Source organism: Alexandromys fortis, unplaced genomic scaffold (assembly GCF_014885135.2).
Source record: "Alexandromys fortis isolate MF-2015 unplaced genomic scaffold, M_Fortis_MF-2015_v1.1 scaffold_39, whole genome shotgun sequence".
Lineage (NCBI taxonomy): Eukaryota > Metazoa > Chordata > Mammalia > Rodentia > Cricetidae > Alexandromys > Alexandromys fortis.
In genome coordinates, this window is record NW_026067918.1 from 2,733,479 (window position 1) to 2,758,581 (window position 25,103).

The window sequence follows — 25,103 nt, forward strand, 5'->3', positions numbered from 1 at the left end:
GCAGGAACTCATTCACAGCAGGGACCTGGAGGTCCCTGATTTGGATGCCATAGAGGAGGGCTGCCTACTGGCTTACTCTACTTGACTTGCTCAGACTGCTTTCAAACAGAACCTTTAACCACTAGCCCAGGGATGGACCATCCACAATTGGCTGGGCTCTCTCCCCATCAGTCACTAATTAAGAAAATGCCTACAGCCTGATCTTATGGAGGCATTTTCTCAGATGAGGCTTCCTCCTCTCTGAAAACCAGCTCCTTTTTAGTTGACATAAAACTAGCCAGTACAGGTAGTATATAGTTCAGTGGGCTGGGCCCTCACATATCAATCAACAGTCAAGAAAATGTCACATAGTTTTACATTTGTTTTTAATGATCCATCTTCCCTGGGAACCACAGAATCATGCGTAAAAATTTTAAAACATTTAAAAACAATGCAAAACTGTGGCTGATGAAGTAATTTTCAACAAATAGTGGGAGGTTCCACTGGTAAGCGCCAGGGAGATCAAGAACAAAACTGACGCATGCCACAAAGGACAAGGCCAGTAGAGCCCACACCATTGGCAGGAACTCCACTGGAAGACAATAGACAGAGTAGGAGGGAACAAGCTGCCGAAGAAGGAAGGACACATAGGAATTTTCTAAGCAGAAGGAAACCATTCAGTTGTGAAAGAAGAGAGACGTATTTACATGAACATGAAGGCCACAGAGAGTTAGAGTCCCACACACCTGTCACTGAGCAACTTTAGAAAAATTCGGGTAAAAACTGAGATGGATGGATGGACGGATAGACAGAAAGATAAGAGTTTTATACTCAACTGGGATGGGAGAACAGAGTCACTATATCATGCGATACTGATGGCTAGAAAATCTGAGGCCAATCTGGAGAGAGGCACTCGGGTTGGCAAGAATCAGACAGAAGAAAGTGTTTAGGAACACAGATTTTTTTTTTATTTTATCCCATTTTGTTTGAAGGCAGTGTTTTGCTGTTGCAGTCTAGCCTAGCCACAAACTCTGAATCCTCCTGCCTCAGTTCGCAAGTGCTGAGACCGCAGCTGTGCACCACACCTGGCCAACATCATGGACCCAATTAAAGCACATTTTAAAAATCTCATGAGAGGCAGTTCTTCTGTTCCTGTCAGGCCCACTGTTCTCTGTACAGTGTACTCAAAGAATCTCCTATTTCTTCTTCTTCTCCTTCTCCTCCTTCTTCTCTTTCTTCTTCCCCTTCCTCCTCCTCTTCTCCTCCTCTTTCTCCTTCTTCCATCAATGAAAAAATAAAAGAAAGTAACTCAAAGGGGAAAACATACAAGGATGTCAAGATTCTAATCCCAGCACTCGGGAGGCAGAGGCAGGCGGATCTCTGTGAGTTCGAGGCCAGCCTGGTCTACAGAGCTAGTGCCAGGACAGGCTCCAAAGCCACAGAGAAACCCTGTCTCGAAAAAAACAAAACAAACAAAACAAAACAAAAAAGATTCAGATACAAAACAAAAATACAATGAAGTTTAAGGGGAGGGAGGGAAGCAATTCATCATGGATGGGCTGAAACTGTAACAAACATCTACGTTCTCACACCCAGCTCGTATGGGGAGACAAAAGTTACAAGTACTCTTGGCTACATCTTTACCTTTCAGTGGCTTCCACAATGATCCAGGATAGTACTGTGACTTTCAAACTAGTTCTCTGGAACCCTGAGATTCTGGGGAGGCTCTTTGCGACCTCAGAAAACGTTTTCTTTTTGTGGTTTATGAAAATGGATATAAAAATCATCCCACACTCAAATGACAGGATCTGAAGTTTTTGCACTTCAAAGATAACCGGTGTATTCATGTGGCTCATCTTCCTCCTTTCTGAGTGAAAAGTGTAGCAGATTTTCCTTTTTTCTTCCCCTGAATACACACACATTTGAATCTCTTACACAAGTCACCACGTAAGACTTCAGCCTGACTGGCATTGCCCTTTAAAGAAGTACACATATGTACTTACAATTTCTCACAGTGAACCTGTGTTCCTCCCAAGGTTGGTGATCCATAACATCCACAGAAATTGTGAGGTGCTCACTGAAGCCGAGCGTTTTCATATGACATTTGATTTTTATATTAATAATAAATACCACCATGAACGTCTGTAAGATCCATGATTCAATTATGAAAACAAAAAAAGCAGTTCCTAAAAGCTTCCCCTTCAAGTGTTTAGATAAATTTAATTGAAGAGTTCTCAAGACCACAAGAGAAATGGGCTACACACAAGATAAAACGCTGTTGCCATTAGCAACGGCAAACCCGGGTGACTCCATGGCTTGTGAATATTGTTCATCCAAACAGAGCATTGAAATGGACTGGACTGTAACACTGCAGCTGCCATCCAAACAGACCCTTGTATTCAGGGTGGCAGTTTCACAGTTCTGTTCCAGGCAAGGTTATTTTATCAATAAATAATACAAAAGTAAACTTGTGCAATGGATTTGTGCCGCTACCACTTACCTGCTCTGCACATTACGTCTAGATAAAAGGCAGGTTTGAAAAGAGAAGGGGCCTGATGCAAAGCACGAAGCCTAAAAATAGCTCTCCTCAGAAACTCAGGTGTGTAAGGCCAGTCATGGACCTCAGTGTCTCTGAATCAGTACAGGTGGCCACATGGCCCAGCCCTGTGCCAGCAGAGCTGCCCGACAGATATCAGAACACAGCAACCGCTGTGCAGTAGTCTCCAGGCTCAAGGCTATGAATGCTGAAAATACTGGAGGGCAGTCTACAGGACTCCACTTCCCTCTTTCCTCTGCTTTTGGGGCTATCTTAAGTTTTTCTTTCAGTGACTGGAAGATGCATAGTTCTTGGGGACATCAGATCCGTCGTCATAGACCCATCAAGAGCTGCCTTTCCGGGCTGCCTCAACTCTCCACCAGGCAAGCAGGACAAGAACCTGTACGTGGTAGAAGGAGAGTTCTGACCTCCATTCCCATCTCTACCCAATAAAGGACAATGGGGGAAATTAAATCAAATATTCAGATTAGGGTTCTCTGTCTTTGAGATGGTCAGGTGGGTTGGGCAGAGCTCTGTAGGTAAAAATGAGGAATCCATGTCCCTGGAAGGGGACATAATTGCATTACATACCTGGGGTAAACTGGGACATGGAGGCTTTGGGAAACTGAACCATACAGTGTGTAAGTCTGTCTCCCAAGAAGTTATTCAGGAGAAAGGTCTTGGTTACAAACTGAGGGAGACAATACAATACCACATTCTGCTTTCAGAAATGTTGTAAAAGCATAAGAAAGAATCTGCAGAACTCAGCTAGACAACAGAGGACAGGATTTAAGGGTTTCCCTTCTGCACACCTCCTGAGCTCCGACAGAGTACATGCTTCTGCACTCAGAGAAAATCTTGTCCTGGTCACTTCAGCTCTCTCTATAGCGCTGACATCCACTGAAGAGCACGAGGGACCAGTCCTGTGCCGAGAAGGTGAGAAGTGACCGTGGCACCCATAGAGGAGAAATCACTCAGCTGAGATAAGCAATGAAGTAGCTAATCTCTAGGAGGCTCAGTCAGACCAACATCAAGGAGGCAAGTGTGTAGGAACAAAGGAAGAATTTTAAAAGGCATCCAGATGTACTGTCCTCTGTGTACAGGGTATACAGATAAATATGAGCAAAACCCACCGTGTGAGTTAAGGATGACTCCACATAAATGAGGTCTCATGAGAAATCAGACCATTTTCTCTGAGTTCTGAGTACCAAAAAAGGAGATTAAAGTATGATTTATCTAAACCCCCCCCCCCCACAAAAAACACACACACACACACCGCAAAAGAAGGCATTCAGAACACAGTGGATTTAAGGCACCATTGATTTCAAATTTATTAAGAAAGACAAAAAATAGTTACCATTAACAAGGTAAAGTATAAAGCTGGGCTTTCATGATGTAAAACAGGTCTAGAGAAAAACCAGATGATGCGTATTCAATGATTTTTACATACTGTGTCTATACCTAAATACCTTGCATAAATTTTTGCTTTAGTTCTGCTTTTTTTCTAAGTGTGAAGAGTCTTCAATCAGCTATCCATGAAGTCTATCACATCCCATGACCAAAATTATTTGAAAATTATATAAGGTGGTAACCTTATTTTTACCTACCAGAGATCTAAGGAAGTATGACTGAAACACAGGTAGGGAACTTCCAGAATAGAGCACTCAAGAAAGAGAATAAAACAAAACTGTGGCTGCAAAGGGCAGAGGGATTTCAGGAGAGAAGGAAATGGGAGGGTGATATAGGTCAGAGGCTACAAAGTAACAGCTAGGCAGGGGGAATAACTTAATATACAACATGAAGTTTAAAAATAATAAGAGTTGTACCGTTTGGGAATTCCGGTTAAATGAGTGGAGGTGGCTGCTCCCCCAGCCTTACATACAACATTCGAATGAAGAAGCTATGGCAGACAATGGACACATCATTTATTTCATTCCAGAGATATTTTTACATTTATATCCCCCCTAATATTCTGTTTCATTCCTTAAGTAGAAAGGATGAAACTTATCTTTGGAGTATCCTTTTTTCCCAATTACATATTACATTCAATATCATACTATGCATGTTTCTGTAATAATTACAGCTGAATTTAACATCGAAGGCTCCAAAAATGCTCCCAGTAACACAGGGTGATGAATGCTACCCAGCGACCACAACACCTCCCCATTTCTAGATCCAGCTGAACATCATTAGCACAAGGAAAGTGTTGACACACAGCAGGTCAAGCCCCTCAAACAGGTTCTTTCTCTTTAGAATTCTCTTACCTATTTGAGCTTTGGCTCCACATAATAAATTGCAGGATCTATCTGTCCGATCACATAAAGATCCTGTTGGGACTTTAGCTGTAAAAACATTGAATTTTGTTTGAGAAAATTTGCTGTCTTCCTGGCATTGTGTTTCCCATGCACACACGGATGGAATTAGACATTTAGGAGGCTCTTTTTCAGTGTGCACTGATGGTGTTTAACACCTACAGATGCTGGCCATGAAAACTGGCATGTTACATTTTCTAAGTGTCTGTTGTAAGAGAATGTAAATATATTCTATGTTTTCATTGCCCCCTCTTTGTTGTGGAACTTTAGTTTAAGATATGTTACACTCATTTGTACTGTGGAATATTTGTTTAACGATGAAAAGATGTGTTGCATTCTTTTATGTTCCATTCTTTCTTTAATTCTGTAAAGCTGTGTTACTTTGCCTGTCTAAACACATGACTGGCCTAAGAAAGAACTGAATGGCCAATAGCTAACCAGGAGAGAGAAACAGACAGGGTTGGTGGGCAGAGAGAATAAACAGAACACGAAGAGAAGAAGGAGCGAGAACAGGAGGAGAGGAGGATTCCAGGGGCCAGATACCCAGTCAGACACAGAATAGGAAGGAAAGAAATACAGAATGAAGAAAGATAAAAAACCCAGAAGCAAACCATAAAGAGAAACGGGATACTTTAAGTTAGAAAAACTGGCCAGAAACAAGTCAAGCTAAGGTCAGTCATTCATAAGTAAGAAAAAGACTCCATGAATTGATTTGGGAGCTGGTTGGTGAGCCCCAAAGGGTAAAAACAAAAAGTAACAACAACAACAACAACAACAACAACAAAAGAACTATATCCTCTATCTAATATATTTTGTGTGGATAGACTTCCTAGGAAAATACAGTTAATGAACCATGTACTTTCTTCTTTTCCAGGCTTCTATGCTTTCTCATTTAAAATTATGTGGTTTCATTTAAAATTTATTTACATGATGGCAAGTAACAGTTTTATTTTGTTTCACATACCATAGTTACTGACTTCTCAAGGAGAATTTTCATAGCTCTCCTGTGGATACACGAAACAGCCGATGGCACCAACTACGATGTGTGTTTTTATGTATACACCTACTTTTATTGAAGTTTGATTTGTAAATTAGGCATAATGAGATCACCAATAGCTAAGAGATTTAGGCATGGTATATGCCTATAATCCCAGGATTTGGACTTGAAGACCTATCGGGAATTTGAAGAAAGCTTGGACCGTTAGCAAGCTCTTATCTCCAACAGATTTAGTAGGGAAACATTTTAATTAAAATTTAAGCATTTATGTTTGTAAGTCTTTTACTGGGGGGGAATTTTCCTGTATTCTGTATTTTTTTTTAAAAAGCAGATTGATGAAAACACAAGTCAGTCTGAAAAACAATATCTGTGAAAGAGCCATCTGGATAGAACAAGTTACCAAGCCATACAGAGAACACTTAAAATTCAACAATGTGGAAAGAAACCCACTGAAAAGATGGGCCAGATAGTTTAACAGACATGTCACCCGAGAGAAATATAACAAGGAGCATATGAAAAATGTTCCTTACAGTAGAATCTGGGAAATACAAATTAAACCAGACACCATTACATACCTATAACGGCCAAAATCCAGGATGACAACAGCAAATGTTGGTAAGGATGTGGACTAGAAAAGACACCCCCACCCACTCCCCATTGCTGCTGGGAACACAGAATAGTAAGCTGCTTCGGAAGAGTTTGGCAGTTTCTTATCCAACTAAACATACTTTTATCAACAAATCTAACAATTGACTTCTGGAGTCTCCCCAAAGGAGTAGAAAACTTGCACCTACAAAACAATGCAACCGTTCATTCAGATCAGCAACAAACTCGGACACTAGTAACCACATGCAACCACCTTCTTGACTTTTGAAATCATTCCCCAGGGCGTGTCTATCAGGTCTTTTCAAAAATCAATATTGGAGATGTGTATTCTATTTTCTTATTTAATGAATTTCTAGTCTTTATTATTTCTTCTTTTTCTCTTAAAACTATCGATGCTTTCTTGAGAATGGTATTTAAGTCATGAATTTTCGCTTTAAGCCATTTCTAATGTGAGTATTGGAAGATACATACTTCTACATATCCGCATGGGAAGCGAACTTATTAACAAGTTTTACAGTGTCTGCTGGGGAATAGACTTCTTTGGATACTTGCTTTTTGTAGTTTCTGCTTTTGCTTTCACCCTCACATGTATGTGGCTTAGTTCTTACTATTAATGGATTTTTCCTCTTTAGTGTTTGCTGACAGGTTTCTGTTTTGTTTTGTTTATCGTTGTTACTTTGTTTTTGTTTGTAACCAGCAGACTAATCCATGTAGTTTTAAATGATTAGCTGTGACAGGCTGTTTCTACTATTCCTTTTCACTCACTGTATTTCCTCCTTTTCCTAGCCTCCTGCATTTTCCTTGTTCCTTCCCCTTTTACTTCCTCTATGGTGGATAAATATACAACTCCCGCATTTCTGCTGTGAATTATTTTTAAATTGTGTCTGTTACTAAAGTTGGCGTCTCTATGGTCTTCCAGGCACCGGATGAGCACCGCACACCATACACTGTATAAACACTGGCCCTCACGCCACTCTTTTCCAACATTTTGATTCCACCTATGCTTTTTCGTTGACCTTGAACCCACAGCCTTGTACAGTACATACCAAGCAGACATTCTATCTCTGATCTACTCCTGCACCCTTTGTTTTTAATATGATTTTACCTTATTATCTCTTAAGTTCAATGTTGTTTATATTAAGCTAATCCCTCACCATTTTCCTGAATTTTTAAATGACTTAGTTTTTTCACTCTTCTCCCACCTCACTCCTACACTCCTAGATCTCTCTTCTGGTCACTTCTTTTACGTCACTGTGCATCCTGCATAGTAAATTTTTTTAGTCTTTGTTTCCTTAGAGACATCCAGATTTACCCTCAGTACAAAGCATGGACAGAATTCTAGGTTGACAATAATTTCCTTTTAATGTTTAAAAGTATCACGATAGTGTGGGGCGCCTGTTGCCGCATTTAAAAAGCTCCGGGTCTGCCTAATTGCCACCCTCCCTCATTCGGTTATCTCTTTCTCTATCTTCTCCCACAGCCTCCTTTGGCTTTCCCATTGTATTTGCTCAGCATCTCTTTGGCCCCTTTCTTATTACACATCTCTCCCCAGACTCCCATCTCCTGAACCCGAGGATTTCTGTTTTAGACTGATATTATTAAATTCTCAGCAATTCTTGTGAATCATGTCCTCTGTACAGAAAGCACTGGTTCAGTGGAGTGCTCCCCTCCCCCCACAGCACACGCTGGCATTGGCTGCTTCCACCCAGGCGCTGCCTGCCTGAGCTATTCTGCAGCTCTTTGTGGATTGCAGGCAGTTGGCATATGTGGAAACTGAGCTTTCTGGGGGTGGTCTAATTAGAAGAGCTTGACTCCCTACCTGCCCATTACAGATAAACAATTTCAGTGTTCATTTCCATATCTTTTTATGCCATGTAAGTCTGTACTAGCTTGGCTTTTCCACTGAACTGTCCAAAGCATCTGCCTCACCCCATGTGACTTAATACATTGGGGAACATGCTCCCTTTTCTGTCTGTACGAAAGTCGGACCTTCCCCAGTGTTCTACACAGTGCTCGCCAGGCTATGTGGAAATACCTGCTGATCTGGCTAAGTCTAGAAACCCAGTGTCTTCTAATAAGAGCTCAGCCTTCCAGAAATGACCCACAGTTTACCTAATCCACAATTAGCAGCGTCGCCTCTCAAGGGCTACCTGCACACGGGCAGCATCAGCGAGGACCTGATGCAGAGATGCCGGGACGGCTGTTGTCAACATCAGTTTCACTGCTGCCTCCCATTCTTCCCACTTCCCTCTGACTCAGACAGGAAATTGCTTCTGCTCCATCAAAGGCATCTCACCTGGCATCCCAGGCCAACAAGGAGTTCTCTAATTTGATGGCTATTTCTCGTTTCAACTAGTTTTACTTGATTCTTGCTTTTTAAAGACGACGGAGCTCTTTTCTGGTGTTTCCAGCTCTTAATTGTGTTTAATTACGTCCCTTTCACTGTGTTTGTGAATGCTTACCCAAAGCCATCTGATTCTTTATTTTGTAATTATAACTTAAAGAGTTCATTTCCAGCAGTTTTTAAAGTTGTCCAAATCCCCAGTGCTTTCTGTGTAACTTTTTTTTTTTTTGTAACATACACAGAGGGTGTGGAGTCATCAAAGCTGGCTCAAAGGGTAAAGTTAACTTTTTACCAAATGTGAAAACCCAAGTTTGATCTTGGATACATATGGCAGAAGAAGGGAACATCTACTTGTCCTCAGATCTCCACATGTGTGCTGTGATGTATGTTGGCACACGAGTGTACACATGTGTACCCCCCCCAACACAAATTAGAAACGTAATAAAACTGAGGAGGTTAAGTTTATGAGACACAGACACATCCTAGTGGAGTAAGAAAGGGAGGAGAGGAATGAGTGCAGCCTGCGACTCCCTCAGAGCCTCTCAGTACAGGCACCCAAGGAGCACCACACTCAGACTCAGTATCCCAGCAGCCTGAGCCATTTGTTAGTCGGAAGAGCCCACGACGCCAATGCTGCCTCACTACCCCTATGTTGGAGCAGGGCACATGCAGATGACTGACTAGCATACTGGGATAAAAACTGTATTTCTGTAATTCCGGCCATTCTATGGTGGAACACCATCCCATGTGATGAGCCCAAAGGACTGCTCTCCAAGTTCTTCAGAGCCCCTCAGCTCCCACCACTTGTCATGCTGATGTAAGTGGACTGAGGCCGGTCTGTGCGATGTCAATATCAAGAATAGCACCTCATTTCCTTTACAAACTCACGGGAGACAGCCCACTTCCGGCACAGCCCCAAACCATCAAGCTTACATCCCATCTTCCTTTGCTATAGATTGGAATTCCCCCATCCCCACTTCCGAGTGAGCAGGCTTTGTTTGATCTCAGCCCCCTTGGTTCCACCCACTTCAGCAGGTGTGGGAGAGGATGCAGAGGCTGTCCTCCTGCCTTGGTGGATACTTAGCTTTGGGCCTGGCAACTGTTGATTGAATTAACCAGAATGGAGTTTGGGAGGAAGAGCTGGGCTTAACCTCACCAGCCTGTTCATAGCTTTCACCTTCCTTGTAACACAGCAGCCCACTTATCCCACCGCATTCTATGTGAAGGAGCTCACGAGATAAAAATAAATTTCAATTCCCAAGTCACGTGATCCAGTGTGCTCTACCCGCTTTAAGCCCAAGGGGAAAGAGGAGAAAAGAAAATTTTGGCCAGTTAGAAAGACAATACTATGATGAATATTATTATGTATGCAAGACTCACTGCTGTAAAATTTACCTGCAGGCATTGCTGTTGCCTTAGGCCAACCTGACCTCCCTACCAATGCATGCAAACTAAGATCTTCCTGAACCATTTGAAGCACAAAGTTCATGCTGAGGTTTGCCAGTGACTAACTGGAAAGTAACTGGTCTATTTTGTTGTTGTTTTGAGACATGGTCTTGTTAAATAGCCTACACACAGCTTTCATTGGGCTATCACTGATCTATGTTTAGGTGTGTGAACTAGAGCTGTGAGCCACCACACCTGGCCATATATAATAATACATATATATATGTACATATATTTAAGTATTTCTTTTTAGTAAAGAAACTGACCAATGTTAATCTGAATAAGTTCCAAATAAACTAAGTATATGCTTTCAGAAAAACAGCAGCACTATGACAAGATAAAAGAAAAAAAAATCTAAGGGAGCTGTAAGATTAAAATGGTAACGAACTCTTTAGGTTAGATGAAACCATCTCGTTGGCAGGAATGGCAGTCAAATACAAACAGCGAGAGAACAAAGCTGGCTCCAACCCAAGTCTCCACCTGCCCTTCTGCGGATGCATGGGCATGTGCAAGCGTTCCCGCCCACCTCTCCCTTCCTCTCCCCACTCCTCTCTGATGGATACCGGGAGGAAGGGGCTGCCTGTGTAGCAGGGACCACTTAGCACTGTTTAAAGACACAAAGGCTATGGTGTCTCCTTGTGGCAGCCCGCACGGCCTATGCATCATTCTAAGCCGGACAAATAACTGCACGTAACACACAAAAGCGAGACAACCGTGAAAGGTGCAGGGAACCCAGAAGAGCGGCAGACAACGTTCTGTGCCGGGAAGAATCACACCAGGCTAACACCCCAGACTTTTCTATTTGTCTCACATATTCTAGAGTATGATCTGCAGAGAGCAGTGCCACAGATACAGAAGAAGACCAAAACAACTCCAAGAATTCTCATTCTTGCTAGAAAAATGATATATAGACAGTAGCCTCCCCCAGCCCCCCAATGCAGAAACCAAGTCGTCCCTTCATCACAGGTCCAGGGAAGGTCTTCTGCTCTTTGATTTTATCAGATGAGGAAAAAACAGACTTCCAATATATGGTTAAAATGATGCTAAGAAAGACCAAGTCGGGGCACAGGGCTTTCCAATCTGCAGCGTCAGCGGAGGACACTCAGGGAACCGAGACTTCCTCCTTGCTCCTCCTACAGTAACAAGAGCCCTTGTCTTTCTGGTATTAGGGGGAGCTGCCAATGAAGCCTGGGCATGATCTCTACCGGACGAGATGCGCTGATACCGCCTTCCTCCGCTTTTGATCTCATTAAGTAATGCCCAAAGTGTTCACGATATAACACCCTTTCTTCTACTGGATAAAGCCTCTGGAACAAATTAAATTCTACAAATGCCCACCATCTCAAAATTGAAGAATGTCATCACACAGGATCTGAAACCTTCATCATGGAATTCCCTACTTCGCTGTAACCCATTTACCCGATGTCACTACTAATGTGTGAAGGCCTTGACTTATGACTTTCATTTTCTGACTATAAAAAGCTCATGGAGCTACTTCTACAGTGGAACATGTCATTCAGGGAGACATCTATCCAAGATTCTCCTGAGCCATAGTAGCTCATGTTTGAACAAACTTTCTCTTATTCCATTAAGAAAATCATCAGCCATACCAAAAATCTAAGAAATTCTTAACTCTAAGAAGAAAAGAAAAGTGGTATATGCTGAGACTAGATGGTGCATCCTAGAATTCTGGAATTCTCTGACATGACATTTAAAATCACTCCCACAATAATGTGACAGACGGGAATGAGGAGGGTTCCAGAAATAAAGTAGAAAGGACAAGTTCTCAAAAGAAAGAGCAGGTAAAAGAGAAGCTAAGCGGGAAATTGGAACTGAAAAAGAGATTAACTGGGATAGAAACACATAGGCAGGGCTCAGTGGAAGAGCAGAAAGCCACAGAACAAATGGGCATCTTGAAGGTGGATGGACAGTTTCCAATGTGAACCATAGGTCACAGAGGAAAGTGTCTTACAAAATGAGAACAAAGTCCTGGGTGCATGAAAGATGTAGGAGCATTTGTGTCCAGAAAGTCTGTCTCAGAAACAAAAAAGAAATGAAAGAAAAACGAGAGCAAAATTATTTGAAGAAGCAACAGCTAAAAACTTTCTCAAATTAAGCAAAAGACATAAATCTATAGAGTTAAGAGGCTAAGACCTAAGTTGAACCCAAAGAAAACCAGGTCAATGCACATCATGATCAAACACCTGAAAGCTGAGAGGAAGAGGGAACCTTAGAGCAGCGGCAGGTAAAGCATAGGAGAACCCAAAACAAAATGCCAGGTTTGACCAGAGACCAAAGGAGGTGCATACAGTGGTCGAGTGCTCAGAGCCTGCGGCTGACAGCACAGGACACTGGCCTTGGAGACACTGCTCAGGAATCATGAAAAGATGCTGAGACTAAGCGAGCTGATAACCAGGGAAATCACTCTGGGGGAAAGTGCCCCAACGAAGTTCTTGAAAACAGAAAATAAAGAAGATAATAATGTTTTTATGTTTGAACCAGTAGAAGAGTATAAATACCATTATACCACAAAACTTGATCTATATGTAACAGATAATACTCAAAACCACCCTAGGACAGGTAACCAGATACTTTCAAAACATTATATAAACACTTTCTCATTTTTTTCTAAAAAATTAGGCTGACCCATAGGAAGGCAGGGAAGATGAAACAGTGGAATAAAATACATATAAAGCAAAGATGACTACAGGCCACCAGGCAAACTAGACCTTAGAGCGAAGGAAAGTGTGAGAGACAGATGTAAATCTATCCAGTGATAAAAAGCTCAATCCATCAAGAAGACACAGCAATCCAAACTGTGTTTCCAAATAGGAAAGCTGTAAAATCTACACTATGTTTGCAGGCGCCAACACTTCTCTTAGTAAGAGATGTCAGGACAACTAAGCAGTGGGGATGCACAGGGACACTGACAACTACCCACCAACGGGATTTAATTTGAATTTACAAAACTGACTACAAAAACAAGGATTTTTTTTTCAGCACCTTTAAGCACTGAACAGGACAGACATATCCTGAGCCACAAGACAGACCTCAGTAAATTTAAAAGAAGTGAAACATCAAAGTGTTCACAACGGACTCGAACAAAATGTGAGTTATAGGAAGATAACAGAAAAGTTTTTACACCTGTGGAAATGAAATACTAATTTGTAGTCCATAACCCAAAGAGATATCAGCTGGGAAACTCAAAAAAATAAAATAAAAAATAACTACAAAAAAACTGAATAAAACTAACATGCGGTCACAACAGGGACTAGGGAGAGAGTTCAGTGCTACTTAAGCGTGAGAACTCAAGTTTGATAAACAGGACTTGTGCTGAAAAAAAAGTTGGGCACGGTGTCATAGAGTTCTAGTACTGGGATCTAGCCAGCAAGATCCCTGGAATGTGTTGGTTAGGAACACCTAAATAATGACACCTACCTTTGTTCTCTAGCTTCCACATGCATGAACACACACACACACACACACAAGCACACGCATATCAATGTATATAATTTTCTAGGAAAGTGGTGAGAAGAATGTTACTAAAGTCAGTGTTCCCATCAGGAAGAGACAGTCTGAAAGCCACACTCTCTGCTCCCACATCAAAACTTCATGAGAAAAGGAAGAATCCAGGTAACATTCTTGTTAGAAGAGATGAGCACTGATCCGTATAACTGGGAAGAGTAGGAATAGTAGTGAGAACCAACTAGACAGAATCAGTTTCCTGGAAAGATCTATGAAGCTGACAATCCAGGAAATGATTCTGGGTGAACCTATAAACCTACAGATTAGATATCAAGATGATGTCACTGGGGAGGAAGATACAAACCTCCCCACACATTAACAACATAGATGGAGCACATTTGTTTATTCCTTCAAATCCATAGCTCTCCCAAACTCAGCCAATGGATATGAGTAAGCTGAACAGTTCTAAAACAATCAAGCAAGACGTTAGTAGATTCTTTAAAAAAGTTTACAAAATCAAATATCTAGATTCTGGTGGTTGCCCAGGAGAATTCTTTCAACTATTTAAAAAAAATAAAAAGGGGGTAGAAATTCTACTCTCATCCAGAAAACAAAAGAGGAAGGACCAATTACCAACTCAATGCATTTTAAGAGGTCAGCATTATTCTGGCATCCGAACTACATAAAGACTGTACAGAAATAAGAAAATGAAACAAAACCCCAAACTAAAGCATCTATCTTCCCTCAGATAGAAATCCTAGCAGATCAGCACACACAGATCAGTGGCAGCTGCAAGTAGAATCCACAGCTTGTTCTGCCTCCTAAGACATCAAAAGAACTGTCAGAGGCACAACACACCTCTCCTATTAACTGAAACTGTGCATGGAATCCTGCAATGACTCATTAGAGCCGAGTATCGATGAATCCATGGGAGAAACGAGCACCACAGCCAGTGCAAGACAGAAGCATTAAGATGGCTGCATTCAGGGTCCTGCTCCTTCTCCACAAGCCCCGTGGGGAGAGCACCGTTCATCACTCATTTGGTTTTCTGGGGACAGCAGGAGGGAGACAAGACTGAGGTTAGTGCATGGGCTGAAACTCACAGCTTTCGGCCACCCAATCCTTCCCGACTTCCATCTAATTAAAGCGATGCAAGCGGATATTCACGCTCAGTGGGGCAGAATCTCGCACAGTTGGATCCAGGGGGACGACTCTCAGGTGGGAGACGACCAAACTTCACATTCCATACCTGCCATATCAGACCCGGTAAGACACAGACCAAACTCCAGTTGTTAAACATTCAGGAGCTTCTCAGAGATAAGAGAAAAAGAGGCAGAAGTCACAAAGAGTTGTAGACTCCTTAAAACAGGATGAGATGAGGTACAAAGGACCAGACAAAACTGAGAAGTTTCTGTAAGGCAAAGGACACGGTCAGCAAGACAAAATGGCAACAGACAGAATGGGAGAAGATCTTCACCAACGCCATATCAAACAGAGGATTGATCTGCAAAATATAAAAAGAACTCAAGAAACTAGACATCAAAATACCAAGTAATCTAATAAAAATACAGACCTAAACAGAGAACGCTCATCAGATGAATCTTAAGTGGCTGAAAGACATTCAAGGAAATGTTCAACATCCTTAACCATCAAAGAAATGCAAATCAAAACAACTCTGAGATTCCTTACACTTGTCAGAATGGCCATGATCAAAAATACTGATGACAACTTATGCTGGAGAGGATGTGGGGTAAGGGTAACATTTCTGCATTGCTGGTGGGAGTGCAAACTTGTACAACATCTTTGGAAATCCTATGGTGATTTCTCAGAAAATTGGGAAACAATCTACCTTAAGACCCAGCAATATCACTTTTGGGTATATACCCAAAGGATGCTCAATCGTACCACAAGGACATGTGTTTAATTATGTTCATAGCAGCATTATTTGTAGTAACCAGAACCTGGAAACAAGCTAGATGCCCTTCAATTGAAAAATGAATGAAGAAAATGTGGTACATTTCACAATGGAGTATTTACTACTCAGTGGTTAAAAAATAATGACAATCTTGACATTTGTAGGCAAATGGATGAATCTAGAAAAAAAACCATATTGAGTGAGGTAACTCAGACCCAGAAAGACAAATCTAATATGCACTCACTCATAAGTGGTTTTTAGGCATAAAACAAAGAAAAACCAACCTACATTCCACAACCCAAGAGAACCTAGACAACAAAGAGGACCCTAAGAGAGACATATATGGATCTACATAGGAAGGAGAAAAGACAAGATATCCTAAATTTGGAGCATGGGAGACACAGGAGAGGGTAGATGGGGTGAGGGGAGGAATAGAGGAGAGTGGAGAAAAATATATAGCTCAATAAAACAATTAAAAAAAAGAATTCTGGAGCACACCAAGATTGTCAAAGCCAATCTGGGCTCTACTCTTAACTCACTTGGTATACAATGACTGCGGATGGGCCTTGGTGAGTGTGTTCTACCTGGTACCTGGTAGTTCTAGAACCTTGATCCTCAGATCCCCATGCAGCAATCCTGCGGCAGCATCCAGCTGTTTCCCAGCACACACTGGAGGCAGGAGTGGGGTGTGGAGAAGAGTATAATCTGCTCCGGAGCGGTTTCCCTCTACTGAGTCCCCAGTTTGTAGCCTCCTAAAATGATAATGTACACCAGATTCTCCCCCTCCACATTTTACGGCTATCAGCACTAATGTAAGCAAGGCATATTCCACCTCAGTTCACTGAGCGTTCTTCAACAGCTAACTCAGCTGTTAACTCATCCATGCTTGAATCCCATATAAGTCCAAGTTCATCAGTTGAGTAATCACCTAGAAGTAATGACATCATTGGTTCATACTCATAATATTGAAATCTCTTATTTTTAACTCTCTTGGTGCTCTGGCTTGGGACTCCATCACAGAGGTAAACATGGGAGTGTAGCTATTACCTATGCTATTCGGAGACCTCCAGCAGACACAATCAAAAGAATATATCATGAATATGGGACTTAAAAAGTCAGTTTACATGATCAGAGGGCAAATAGTTCTGTGAGCTGGGGGAAACCAACAGATACTCAATCAAAACTGAGGCCGCAGAATAACAGGTACTAATGATGCTTCCTCAGTCTGAAGCTGAGGCCTGGAAGTTCTTTTGAGGGTCTCTGGCGAGCTAACATTCAAAGGCCGGTGGATCTGCAGTCCAACTGATGCCCCAGAGAACGGCAGTGACATCACTCCTCCTATGCGACTGTGGAGCCTCTGTTCTTCTGGTCTTCATTCCATCAGCCACAGCCTATCAGGTGCCATTCCCATGCAGAGCCATCCTTCCCCTCCATTGCCCTCCACCTCCCCACCATCTCTGGAAACAGGCACACCTAGGCATCCTCAGCCCAGTCAAACACACAGGTAAAACTGACCCTTACAGGACTGACATTGCTTTGGAGCCGCTATGCAGAAAACCAAACTCTAGTTGGCTCAAATCACAGCCTCTGAAACATTTTCCACTTGTGACTCTTTTCCAACAGTTTTACACAAACTTGGGTAGAGAGGCATATAAAATATGTATATAAATCAAACATTTACTGACTCAAAAATCATAAAGAATTTTATTGTATGCTTATATAGCCCAAGCCATCCTTGAACTCACTATCTAGCTGAGTGTGGCCTTGAACTCCTGAAACCCCTACTTCCCCAGCCCAGGGGCTGGGATTACAGGTATGTTCACCACTAAAAATGTGTTGTAAAACAGTTATTTACAGTTTTTCATTACAGATGAAAATATATTGGCATACTAATAAAACATACATTCATCTATTTTTAATTATTTAATTAAAATATTAATTATTAAACCTTGGCAGAACATTCAGTACTACATGCCAAAGAGAATTTTCAGCTGATTGATGTGGGAGTGATTTCTTATTAATAAAGAAACTGCTTAGGCCCATTTGATAGGCCAACCCTTAGGTAGGCAGAGTAAACAGAACAGAATGCTGGGAGAAAGAAGCTGAGTCAGGAGTCGCCATGATTCTCCCACTCCAGACAGACGCAGGTTAAGATCATTCCTGGTAAGCCAGCTCGTGGGCTACACAGATTATTAGAAATGGGTTAGATCAATATGTAAGAGCTAGCCAATAAGAGGCTACAGATAATGGGCCAGGCAGTGTTTAAAAGAATACAGTTTCCGTGTAATTATTTCGGGCATAAGCTGGCCATGCGGGCGGCCGGGTGCTGGGGACGCAGCCCCGCCGCTCTTATCACTACAGAGTGGCGCCCAACGTGGGGCTTGAACCCATGACCCTGAGATTAAGAGTCTCATGCTCTACCGACTGAGATACTACAGTTGATTGATATTTTGATTTTATAATCATAAATGTTGAGAATGCCACCTCACAACACTAGCAGAAGACTGTTTAGAGTTACCTCAGAAATTCTTGGAAATTCCATCCTAATCCTTGGCCAAAATATTTGTTTTATGAGCCCAAGTCAGCAACTCAAACAGCAATTTTAAAAAATCACTCATCCTAACACAATAGAACTTAAAAAAATATTATTTGATACATGCTAAGAAATGACAGTAGGACAATACTAAGTCTGTTAAAGATGCTGTTTCTATAAGACTAGAAAACTTGTGTGGTTTTTAAAATCTACAGGTGACAAACACAATGGTCCTGAATCTAAGCTGAAATGTTTTAGGCATGATCCCATCAACACCAGCTGATATAAGAGCATATGCAGCGTCTGTGTGCTGTGTTCTAATCCAGGCTGTAGTGAAGCTGTACAGTGTATACTGTGTGCTCTCAACCAGGCTGCAGTGACACTGTACAGTGTGTGCTGTGTGTTCTAATCCAGGCTGCAGTGAAGCTGTACAGTGTGTGTGGTGTGTTCTAATCCAGGCTGCAGTGAAGCTGTACAGTGTGTGTGGTGTGTTCTAATCCAGGCTGCAGTGAAGCTGTACAGTGTATACTGTGTGCTCTCAACCAGGCTGCAGTGAAGCTGTACAGTGTGTGTTGTGTGTTCTAATCCAGGCTGCAGTGAAGCTGTAAAGTGTGTGATGTGTTCTGATACAGGCTGCAGTGAAGCTGTAAAGTGTGTGGTGTGTTCTGATCCAGGCTGCAGTGAAGCTGTATGGTTTGTGCTGAGTTCTGAACCTGGCTACACTGAAACTGTACATTGTTCCTAGCCAGGCTGCAGCGAAGAAGTGACATAGATTTGCTGTGCATTTGAAGTTTCAATTAATTTTCAGTTGTTCAGAAACCCTTAACTGTTGCCAGTTTTTCATAATGTCTATCTGCATTCAGTGAGGTAACTGGATCAGGATCATGGCACCCAGTTTAAAGAGCTGAAACTTAAAAAGAAAGGTTTATCTCCGGCAGTTCTGAAAGCTGAGAATAAAACGTGAAGGAACTAGCAGGCCCAGTACTAGAAGTACGCACTCTGTGGTTTGCAGAGGCATGTCTCCTTACTACATCTATCTGCCAGAGAGCCGAGGAAGCATAGTCCTACATATCTCTTCTCATAGAGGTCCTGAAGCCATTTATGAGGGCCCTGCCCAGTGACCTCATTGCCTCCCAAACTTCGCAGCCTGATACCAGCCACTTGGGGGTTGAGAGTTCAATGTATGACTGAGTCAGGAATACAAATACACATTTAAGACATGTCACCCCTGTCTAAGATGTGGCTCCTTCTTACCAGATGTAGGCTGTGTTTGCCATGCGTGTTCCTGTGAACAGCACTTAGCTAATGGTGAATGTTGTCATCTCATCTTAGTGTGATTTGAAAGTAAATACTGCTTTTTAAAAAGAAGTGTTTCAAGCCTGCTTAAAATAACTTTTATCCTTTGGGTACAGATCCTTCTTTATATATTTTAATTGTCTTATCTAACAGCTCACCTTTCCTGAGACTGGTTTTCACCAGTTTCACCTTGGTGATGAATTAGTATTGACTGCTTGGCCTTTGAAGCCACATGACTGTGTTACTAGGTTTTCTCGACAGAATTTATTGTAAGCAGCATGGAATATCTACCATGTCTTCTCACGCACGTTGTCTCTAATCCATATTTGTCAAGTAAGAATGTTAAATCCAGTTTTCTTTTATAACATTTTACAGACAAGACTTTCAAATGCCTCTATTTTCAATCCTAGGATAACCTTGATTAAAAATCTACCTTTGGTTTATTTATATCTGGTAGTTTGGCTTTGATTGGCTTCATGGCCAATTTTGTCTAAGGAAAAATTAGTTAAGTTTCTCTAGGGTTAGTGACTTTTAACTAATTGCTGCTTTCCTATTATTTGGCCTTTTGTCACATCCCCTCTGAAGTCGGGAGAAAGAAAACTTTCCCATCGCTCCTTGAGGTTCAGGTTTGGAGGCCTGTGGACTGAAGTAACAAAGACAGAATAGCAGGAGCAAACGGATTTTTATTCATGAATGCATGAGCACACAGGAAAATGTGACTTTCCAAAAAACCCGAGATGAGGGTGGTTCAGCAAGCTGCAAGGGGAAGAAAAGGGCCCCATGGAAGAACAAGGGAGTTTACAGCTGAGAGACGGAAACCCAGTTGGAATGTTTGTTTATGCAGCTCCAAGGGACCTACCTTGGCTTCTTTGCAGGCACTAAAATTTCACCGGAAAAGGATCTGGTGAGCCTGCTCCCAAAGGCTTGTGCCTTCAGCCACAGAGGAGATCAGAAAAGCTTTCTGTACCAGTTGACTGTCAGATGGTTTTAGCTTAGACTCACCCTCAGAGCCAGGGCAAAGCTCAGGGGTGGAACAGGTGCCCAGACTGAGGAAGGCCCTGCATCCATCACCAGGACCAACCAAAACAAAAACAATAACAACAAAATCAATCGCCTTTGCTTACTCTGTGATCACTTCACTTTCTTCTTCCTGCATTTTTGCTGCTCTTTAACAGTCTGGAGGGCACAGCCCTGCCTCTGCTCCTCTCACAGCTCCTCCAGCCTCAACACACCCAGTAAGCTGTACGTTTCTCACTTGCACATCTAACCAGGACCTGCCTATCATACACAAACCAGAAAAGCTCGTCTGTCAACTTCCACTCCTACTTCCCTTATTCCTAATCTCTTGCTGACCTAAAGCTCCAAGTTAATATTTGCACTTAAAAATATGTCAGGCATTCAGATTTAACTATGACTCAGTGGTCTCTTTGCTAACATCTGCTGGTAGTCCATATGCTATGGTTTTGTGAATGAAAGTTTCTCAAAAGACCACCACCTTTCAATGAATCTTTAGCAAGACTGGTTAAACAATTAGAATTTCCATGACTGTGCAGAGTTTTGGAATGCTCCAAATTCAGAGCCAAATTCTACTGGGATACCTTTCGTCCTTGTAATGACCATTTACAGCCCTCCTTTATAACTGGGCTAACATTCTTTTATTGAACATTTAAACTAACATTATTTATCTAACATTAAATTAATTGGAATGTATGAACAGACTCTTAGTGTCCAATCAACTAAGAGGGTAAGGAATGCTGTCAGATAAAGTCAGAGGCCTATGACAGAGTCTCCCCGTTCTATGTTAACCCACCCATCTAATATTCCCACTAATGTATTTTAAAAATGCCTTGATTTATAACTTTGCTTTGTTCTATGACTATAAAAACCTTGTCAAATTGTTTCTACCCTGGAACATAACCTTTGGGGTAATCTAAACCTGTGTTCTCAGGCTATGGTTACTCATATTTGGCTCAAATGGTCTTATGATCTTTGAAGTTGTGTTTAGATATTTGTCTTTTTCAAAACTCACATTGAAATTTAGTTGACATTGTAACAATATGATAATAATATTAGCAATAGGAAAAGGAGGGACGTGCATGTTTCTGTGTGCGTGTGTGTGTGCATGTATGTCCATATACATGTAGAGACCAGAGAACAACTGAAGTGTTGTTCCTTTGGTACCACCCACCATTTTTGAAAGACAAAGTCTCTCACTGACATAAAACTTGGCAAGTAGGTGAGGCTGGCTTGCCAGAGCAGTCAGGGATCTGCCTGTCTCTGCTCTCTGGTGCTACTACACACAGACTTTCTCACGTAAGTCCTCATGTTTGTAACACAACAACTGTATCTACTGAGTCATCCCCTCACCCTCCAGACTGGACTTTTAAGAGTTTAGGCTAGGAGAACTCAGTCCCCATTAAGTATAAGAGCCACTCTTGCAGAAGAGTGGGCTCAACACTGGCAGTGGTTTTACTGCCCCTTGAAAGCTTACTTGCCTTCTCCCCTTCCTCCTTTTTCTTTTCTTCCTTCTTCCTCCTCCCTCTCTTTTTTCTCCTCATCCTCATTCCCTCTTCCTTATCCTGTCCCCCCTTCATATTCAGGAGTATAGCTCTGTGTTCTCTTTAAGTTCTCTGAGGTGTTTGTTCACGTAGTCTTTAAATTCCTTGAATTATTTGATCATTTTTATGATTATTCTTTTAAATTCTATGACCTGAGATTCCTCCAAGTCATTCTCACTGGAGCACATGTCTATGGGACTGGTAGGTTTGGGAGCCCATATTGTCTTGGCTTGTCACAATGTTTGTGTTTTTTGCAATAGAATGTAGGCATGTAGCCTTTTTTTTTTTTTACTTAAGTGTTTGATGACAGATTCTATCCCGCCTATGTTGAATGAAAGTTTGGTTTTATTTGTGTTGCTGCTCAAATTTGATTGATTTTTAGAAAGAGCAGGCATAAAGAGTTGGTAGAACAGTATTTCAACTACTCAGGGTTGATTTGTGACTGGAGGGATGAGGTAACATGATTCCAATTCAATGGTAGCCAGGACAGCTATGTCTGAGAATGTGAGGCTAGTGAGAGATGGCAGCATCTACGCCACTCACAAGGCTGCACAACTATGCAAACTGTTAACTAGAGCTAGGTCCAGAGGTTGAGGAGAGCACAGAAGTCCAGGACCTAAAAATTCCAGAAGGTTGGACCAGTAAACAGGAAGTACAACTCAACTCGGACTAGGCTTGGAGACGGGGGACAGAGAAGAACATATATTCTACTAAGTAACTTATGGAAATTTCTCCAAAGCAGACCACATCCTTGCACACACACAAAACAAATCTCAGCAACAGTAAAAATGAAAAGAAGTAACTCTGTGCACTCTATCTCATGCAAAAGGCTGTTAAAACCAACAGCAGAAGACTCTCCAGGAACAACATGAACTCATGAAGATCAATACACCACTAAATGATGACTTAGTCAAAAAAGAATGAGAAAGAAATAAAAAAAAATCCTGCAGCTAAATGAAAAAGAAAACACAACAAAACCTTTAGCCAAATCCAATAGCCAAAGTGATAGATTGAAGCTCCCACATTAAGAACCAGACAGAGAGAACACACAATAACTTAATGATACGACACAAGAATGTGGAAAAACAAAAACAAAACAATCCCAACTCAGGTAGACAGGAGGAAGTAAAAATAGCAGCAGAAATAAATGAAGGAAAATCAAAGAAAACAATACAAAAAAATCAACAAATCTAAGAGCTGCTTTTTTTTTTTTTCGAGACAGGGTTTCTTTCTTTTAATTTTATTTTTTTATTTTTATTTTTAATTTATTAAAGATTTCTGTCTCTTCCCCACTCCGCCTCCCCTTTCCCTCCCCCTCCCCCAACCAAGTCCCCCTCCCTCGTCAGCCCAAAGAGCAATCAGGGTTCCCTGCCCAGTGGGAAGTCCAAGGACCACCCTCCTTCATCCAGGTCTCGTAAGGTGAGCATCCAGACTGCCTAGGCTCCCACAAATCCAATACGTGCAGTAGGCTCAAAAACCCATTGCCCATGTTCTTGAGGTCTCAGTAGCCCTCATTGTCCACTATGTTCAGTGAGACCTGTTTTAACCCAGGCTTTTTCAGACCCAGGCCAGCTGGCCTTGGTGATTTCCCAATAGAACATCCCCATTGTCTCAGTGTGTGGGTGCACCCCTCGCGGTCCTGAGTTCCTTGCTCGTGCTCGCTCTCCTTCTGCTCCTGATTTGGACCTTGAGATTTCAGTCCGGTGCTCCTATGTGGGTCTCTGTCTCTGTCTCCTTTCATCACCTGATGAAGGTTAATATTCAGGAGGATGCCTATATGTTTTTCTTTGGGGTCTCCTTCTTATTTAGCTTTCGAGACAGGGTTTCTCTGTGGTTTTGGAGCCTGTCCTGGAACTAGCTCTGTAGACCAGGCTGGTCTCGAACTCACAGAGATCCGCCTGCCTCTGCCTCCCGAGTGCTGGGATTAAAGGCGTGCGCCACCATTGTCTGGCTGCTTTCTTGAGAAGATAAACAAGATCAATAGACCTTTAGCACAGTTAACAAAAAAGAAAATTACTCAAACTAACAGAATCATACCTCAAATGAACAGAAATAGAAACTCCATGAAAAAATTCAGCCTCTCCCATTCCACGCAGTGAGTGGGACCCTGACACATACTCCCCACCAGATAGAACCCACCCACTTTCCCACGGGCTACACACACGTACTTTGCTATCAGTGTCCCTCATTCCTGTCCCTAGCTCCCTCTCCAGCTGCTGCTTTTATCTTACCATCCAATTCTTTGGCCACAGAGGTCCCTTCTACTTTTAGAATGGATTCAGGGACATATTCTTGTTTCAGGGCCATAAAAATAGATAAAATGTAAATGATGATACTTGTACAAATACAAATGGGACATTTATCAAAAATAACATTTAAGTCATTCATTGACAAGGGAACAGCAGGGCATTCAAAACAGTTCTGAAGTGTACCCCAAAAGGAGACACATGCACAGTCACTTGGAGAGGTTCATTAGATTCTGAAGAGAAGAATTTGCCACAAGACAGACTCTATTCATCTGCTTTCCCAAGGACTAGACTGACTTTGCTATTAGTTTTCCAGAACTTCCAATGTTAAAGTACTCATATAGTTTCCTACAGAAACAGACAGTAAACTGGTGCAGGGGACACACCCAGTCGAGCTGAGTGGACCCGGGGTGTCTCAGCCTCCTTAGTGTGTCTCATCTCTCACAAGCCCTCTGCACAGGCCTTTGCCTATCTCTCCCCTCCCTGACACCACAGAACCTACTATTCCATGAAACTCTCTACCTGGCCTGTGACTCCAGTCCCACTGTCTCCTCTGCTATTTTTTCTGGACGCACCTACAATCTGTCGCATGCTCTTCACCATCCCCCGTGGGACAGGGACTTGATCTGGTCTGACAAGGCTGCATCTCAGTTCATCACACAATGGACGGTGGTCGTGTGTAGGGTCTTCATTCAGTTTTGATGCAATGCATCAACAAATGAAAAACAAAACACTCTCAGCAGCCAGGGGAAGCTATGGTGGGACTTCTGGATGATGCTAACATAGACTGGCTAGCTCCCCTCCCTTCTGTAAAACAGGCCACTTCTTCCCACCCACAGTTTAGGAAAACACACCCCCTATTAGATGGGA

At 42.1% G+C, this 25,103-nt stretch overlaps 1 protein-coding gene across 1 annotated transcript in view; it reads right to left on the reverse strand.

Annotated features, from left to right (window-relative positions):
• Positions 1-25,103, reverse strand: part of Chrna7 (cholinergic receptor nicotinic alpha 7 subunit) — a 105,508-nt gene that overhangs the window by 17,857 nt on the left and 62,548 nt on the right. The window lies entirely within an intron of this gene.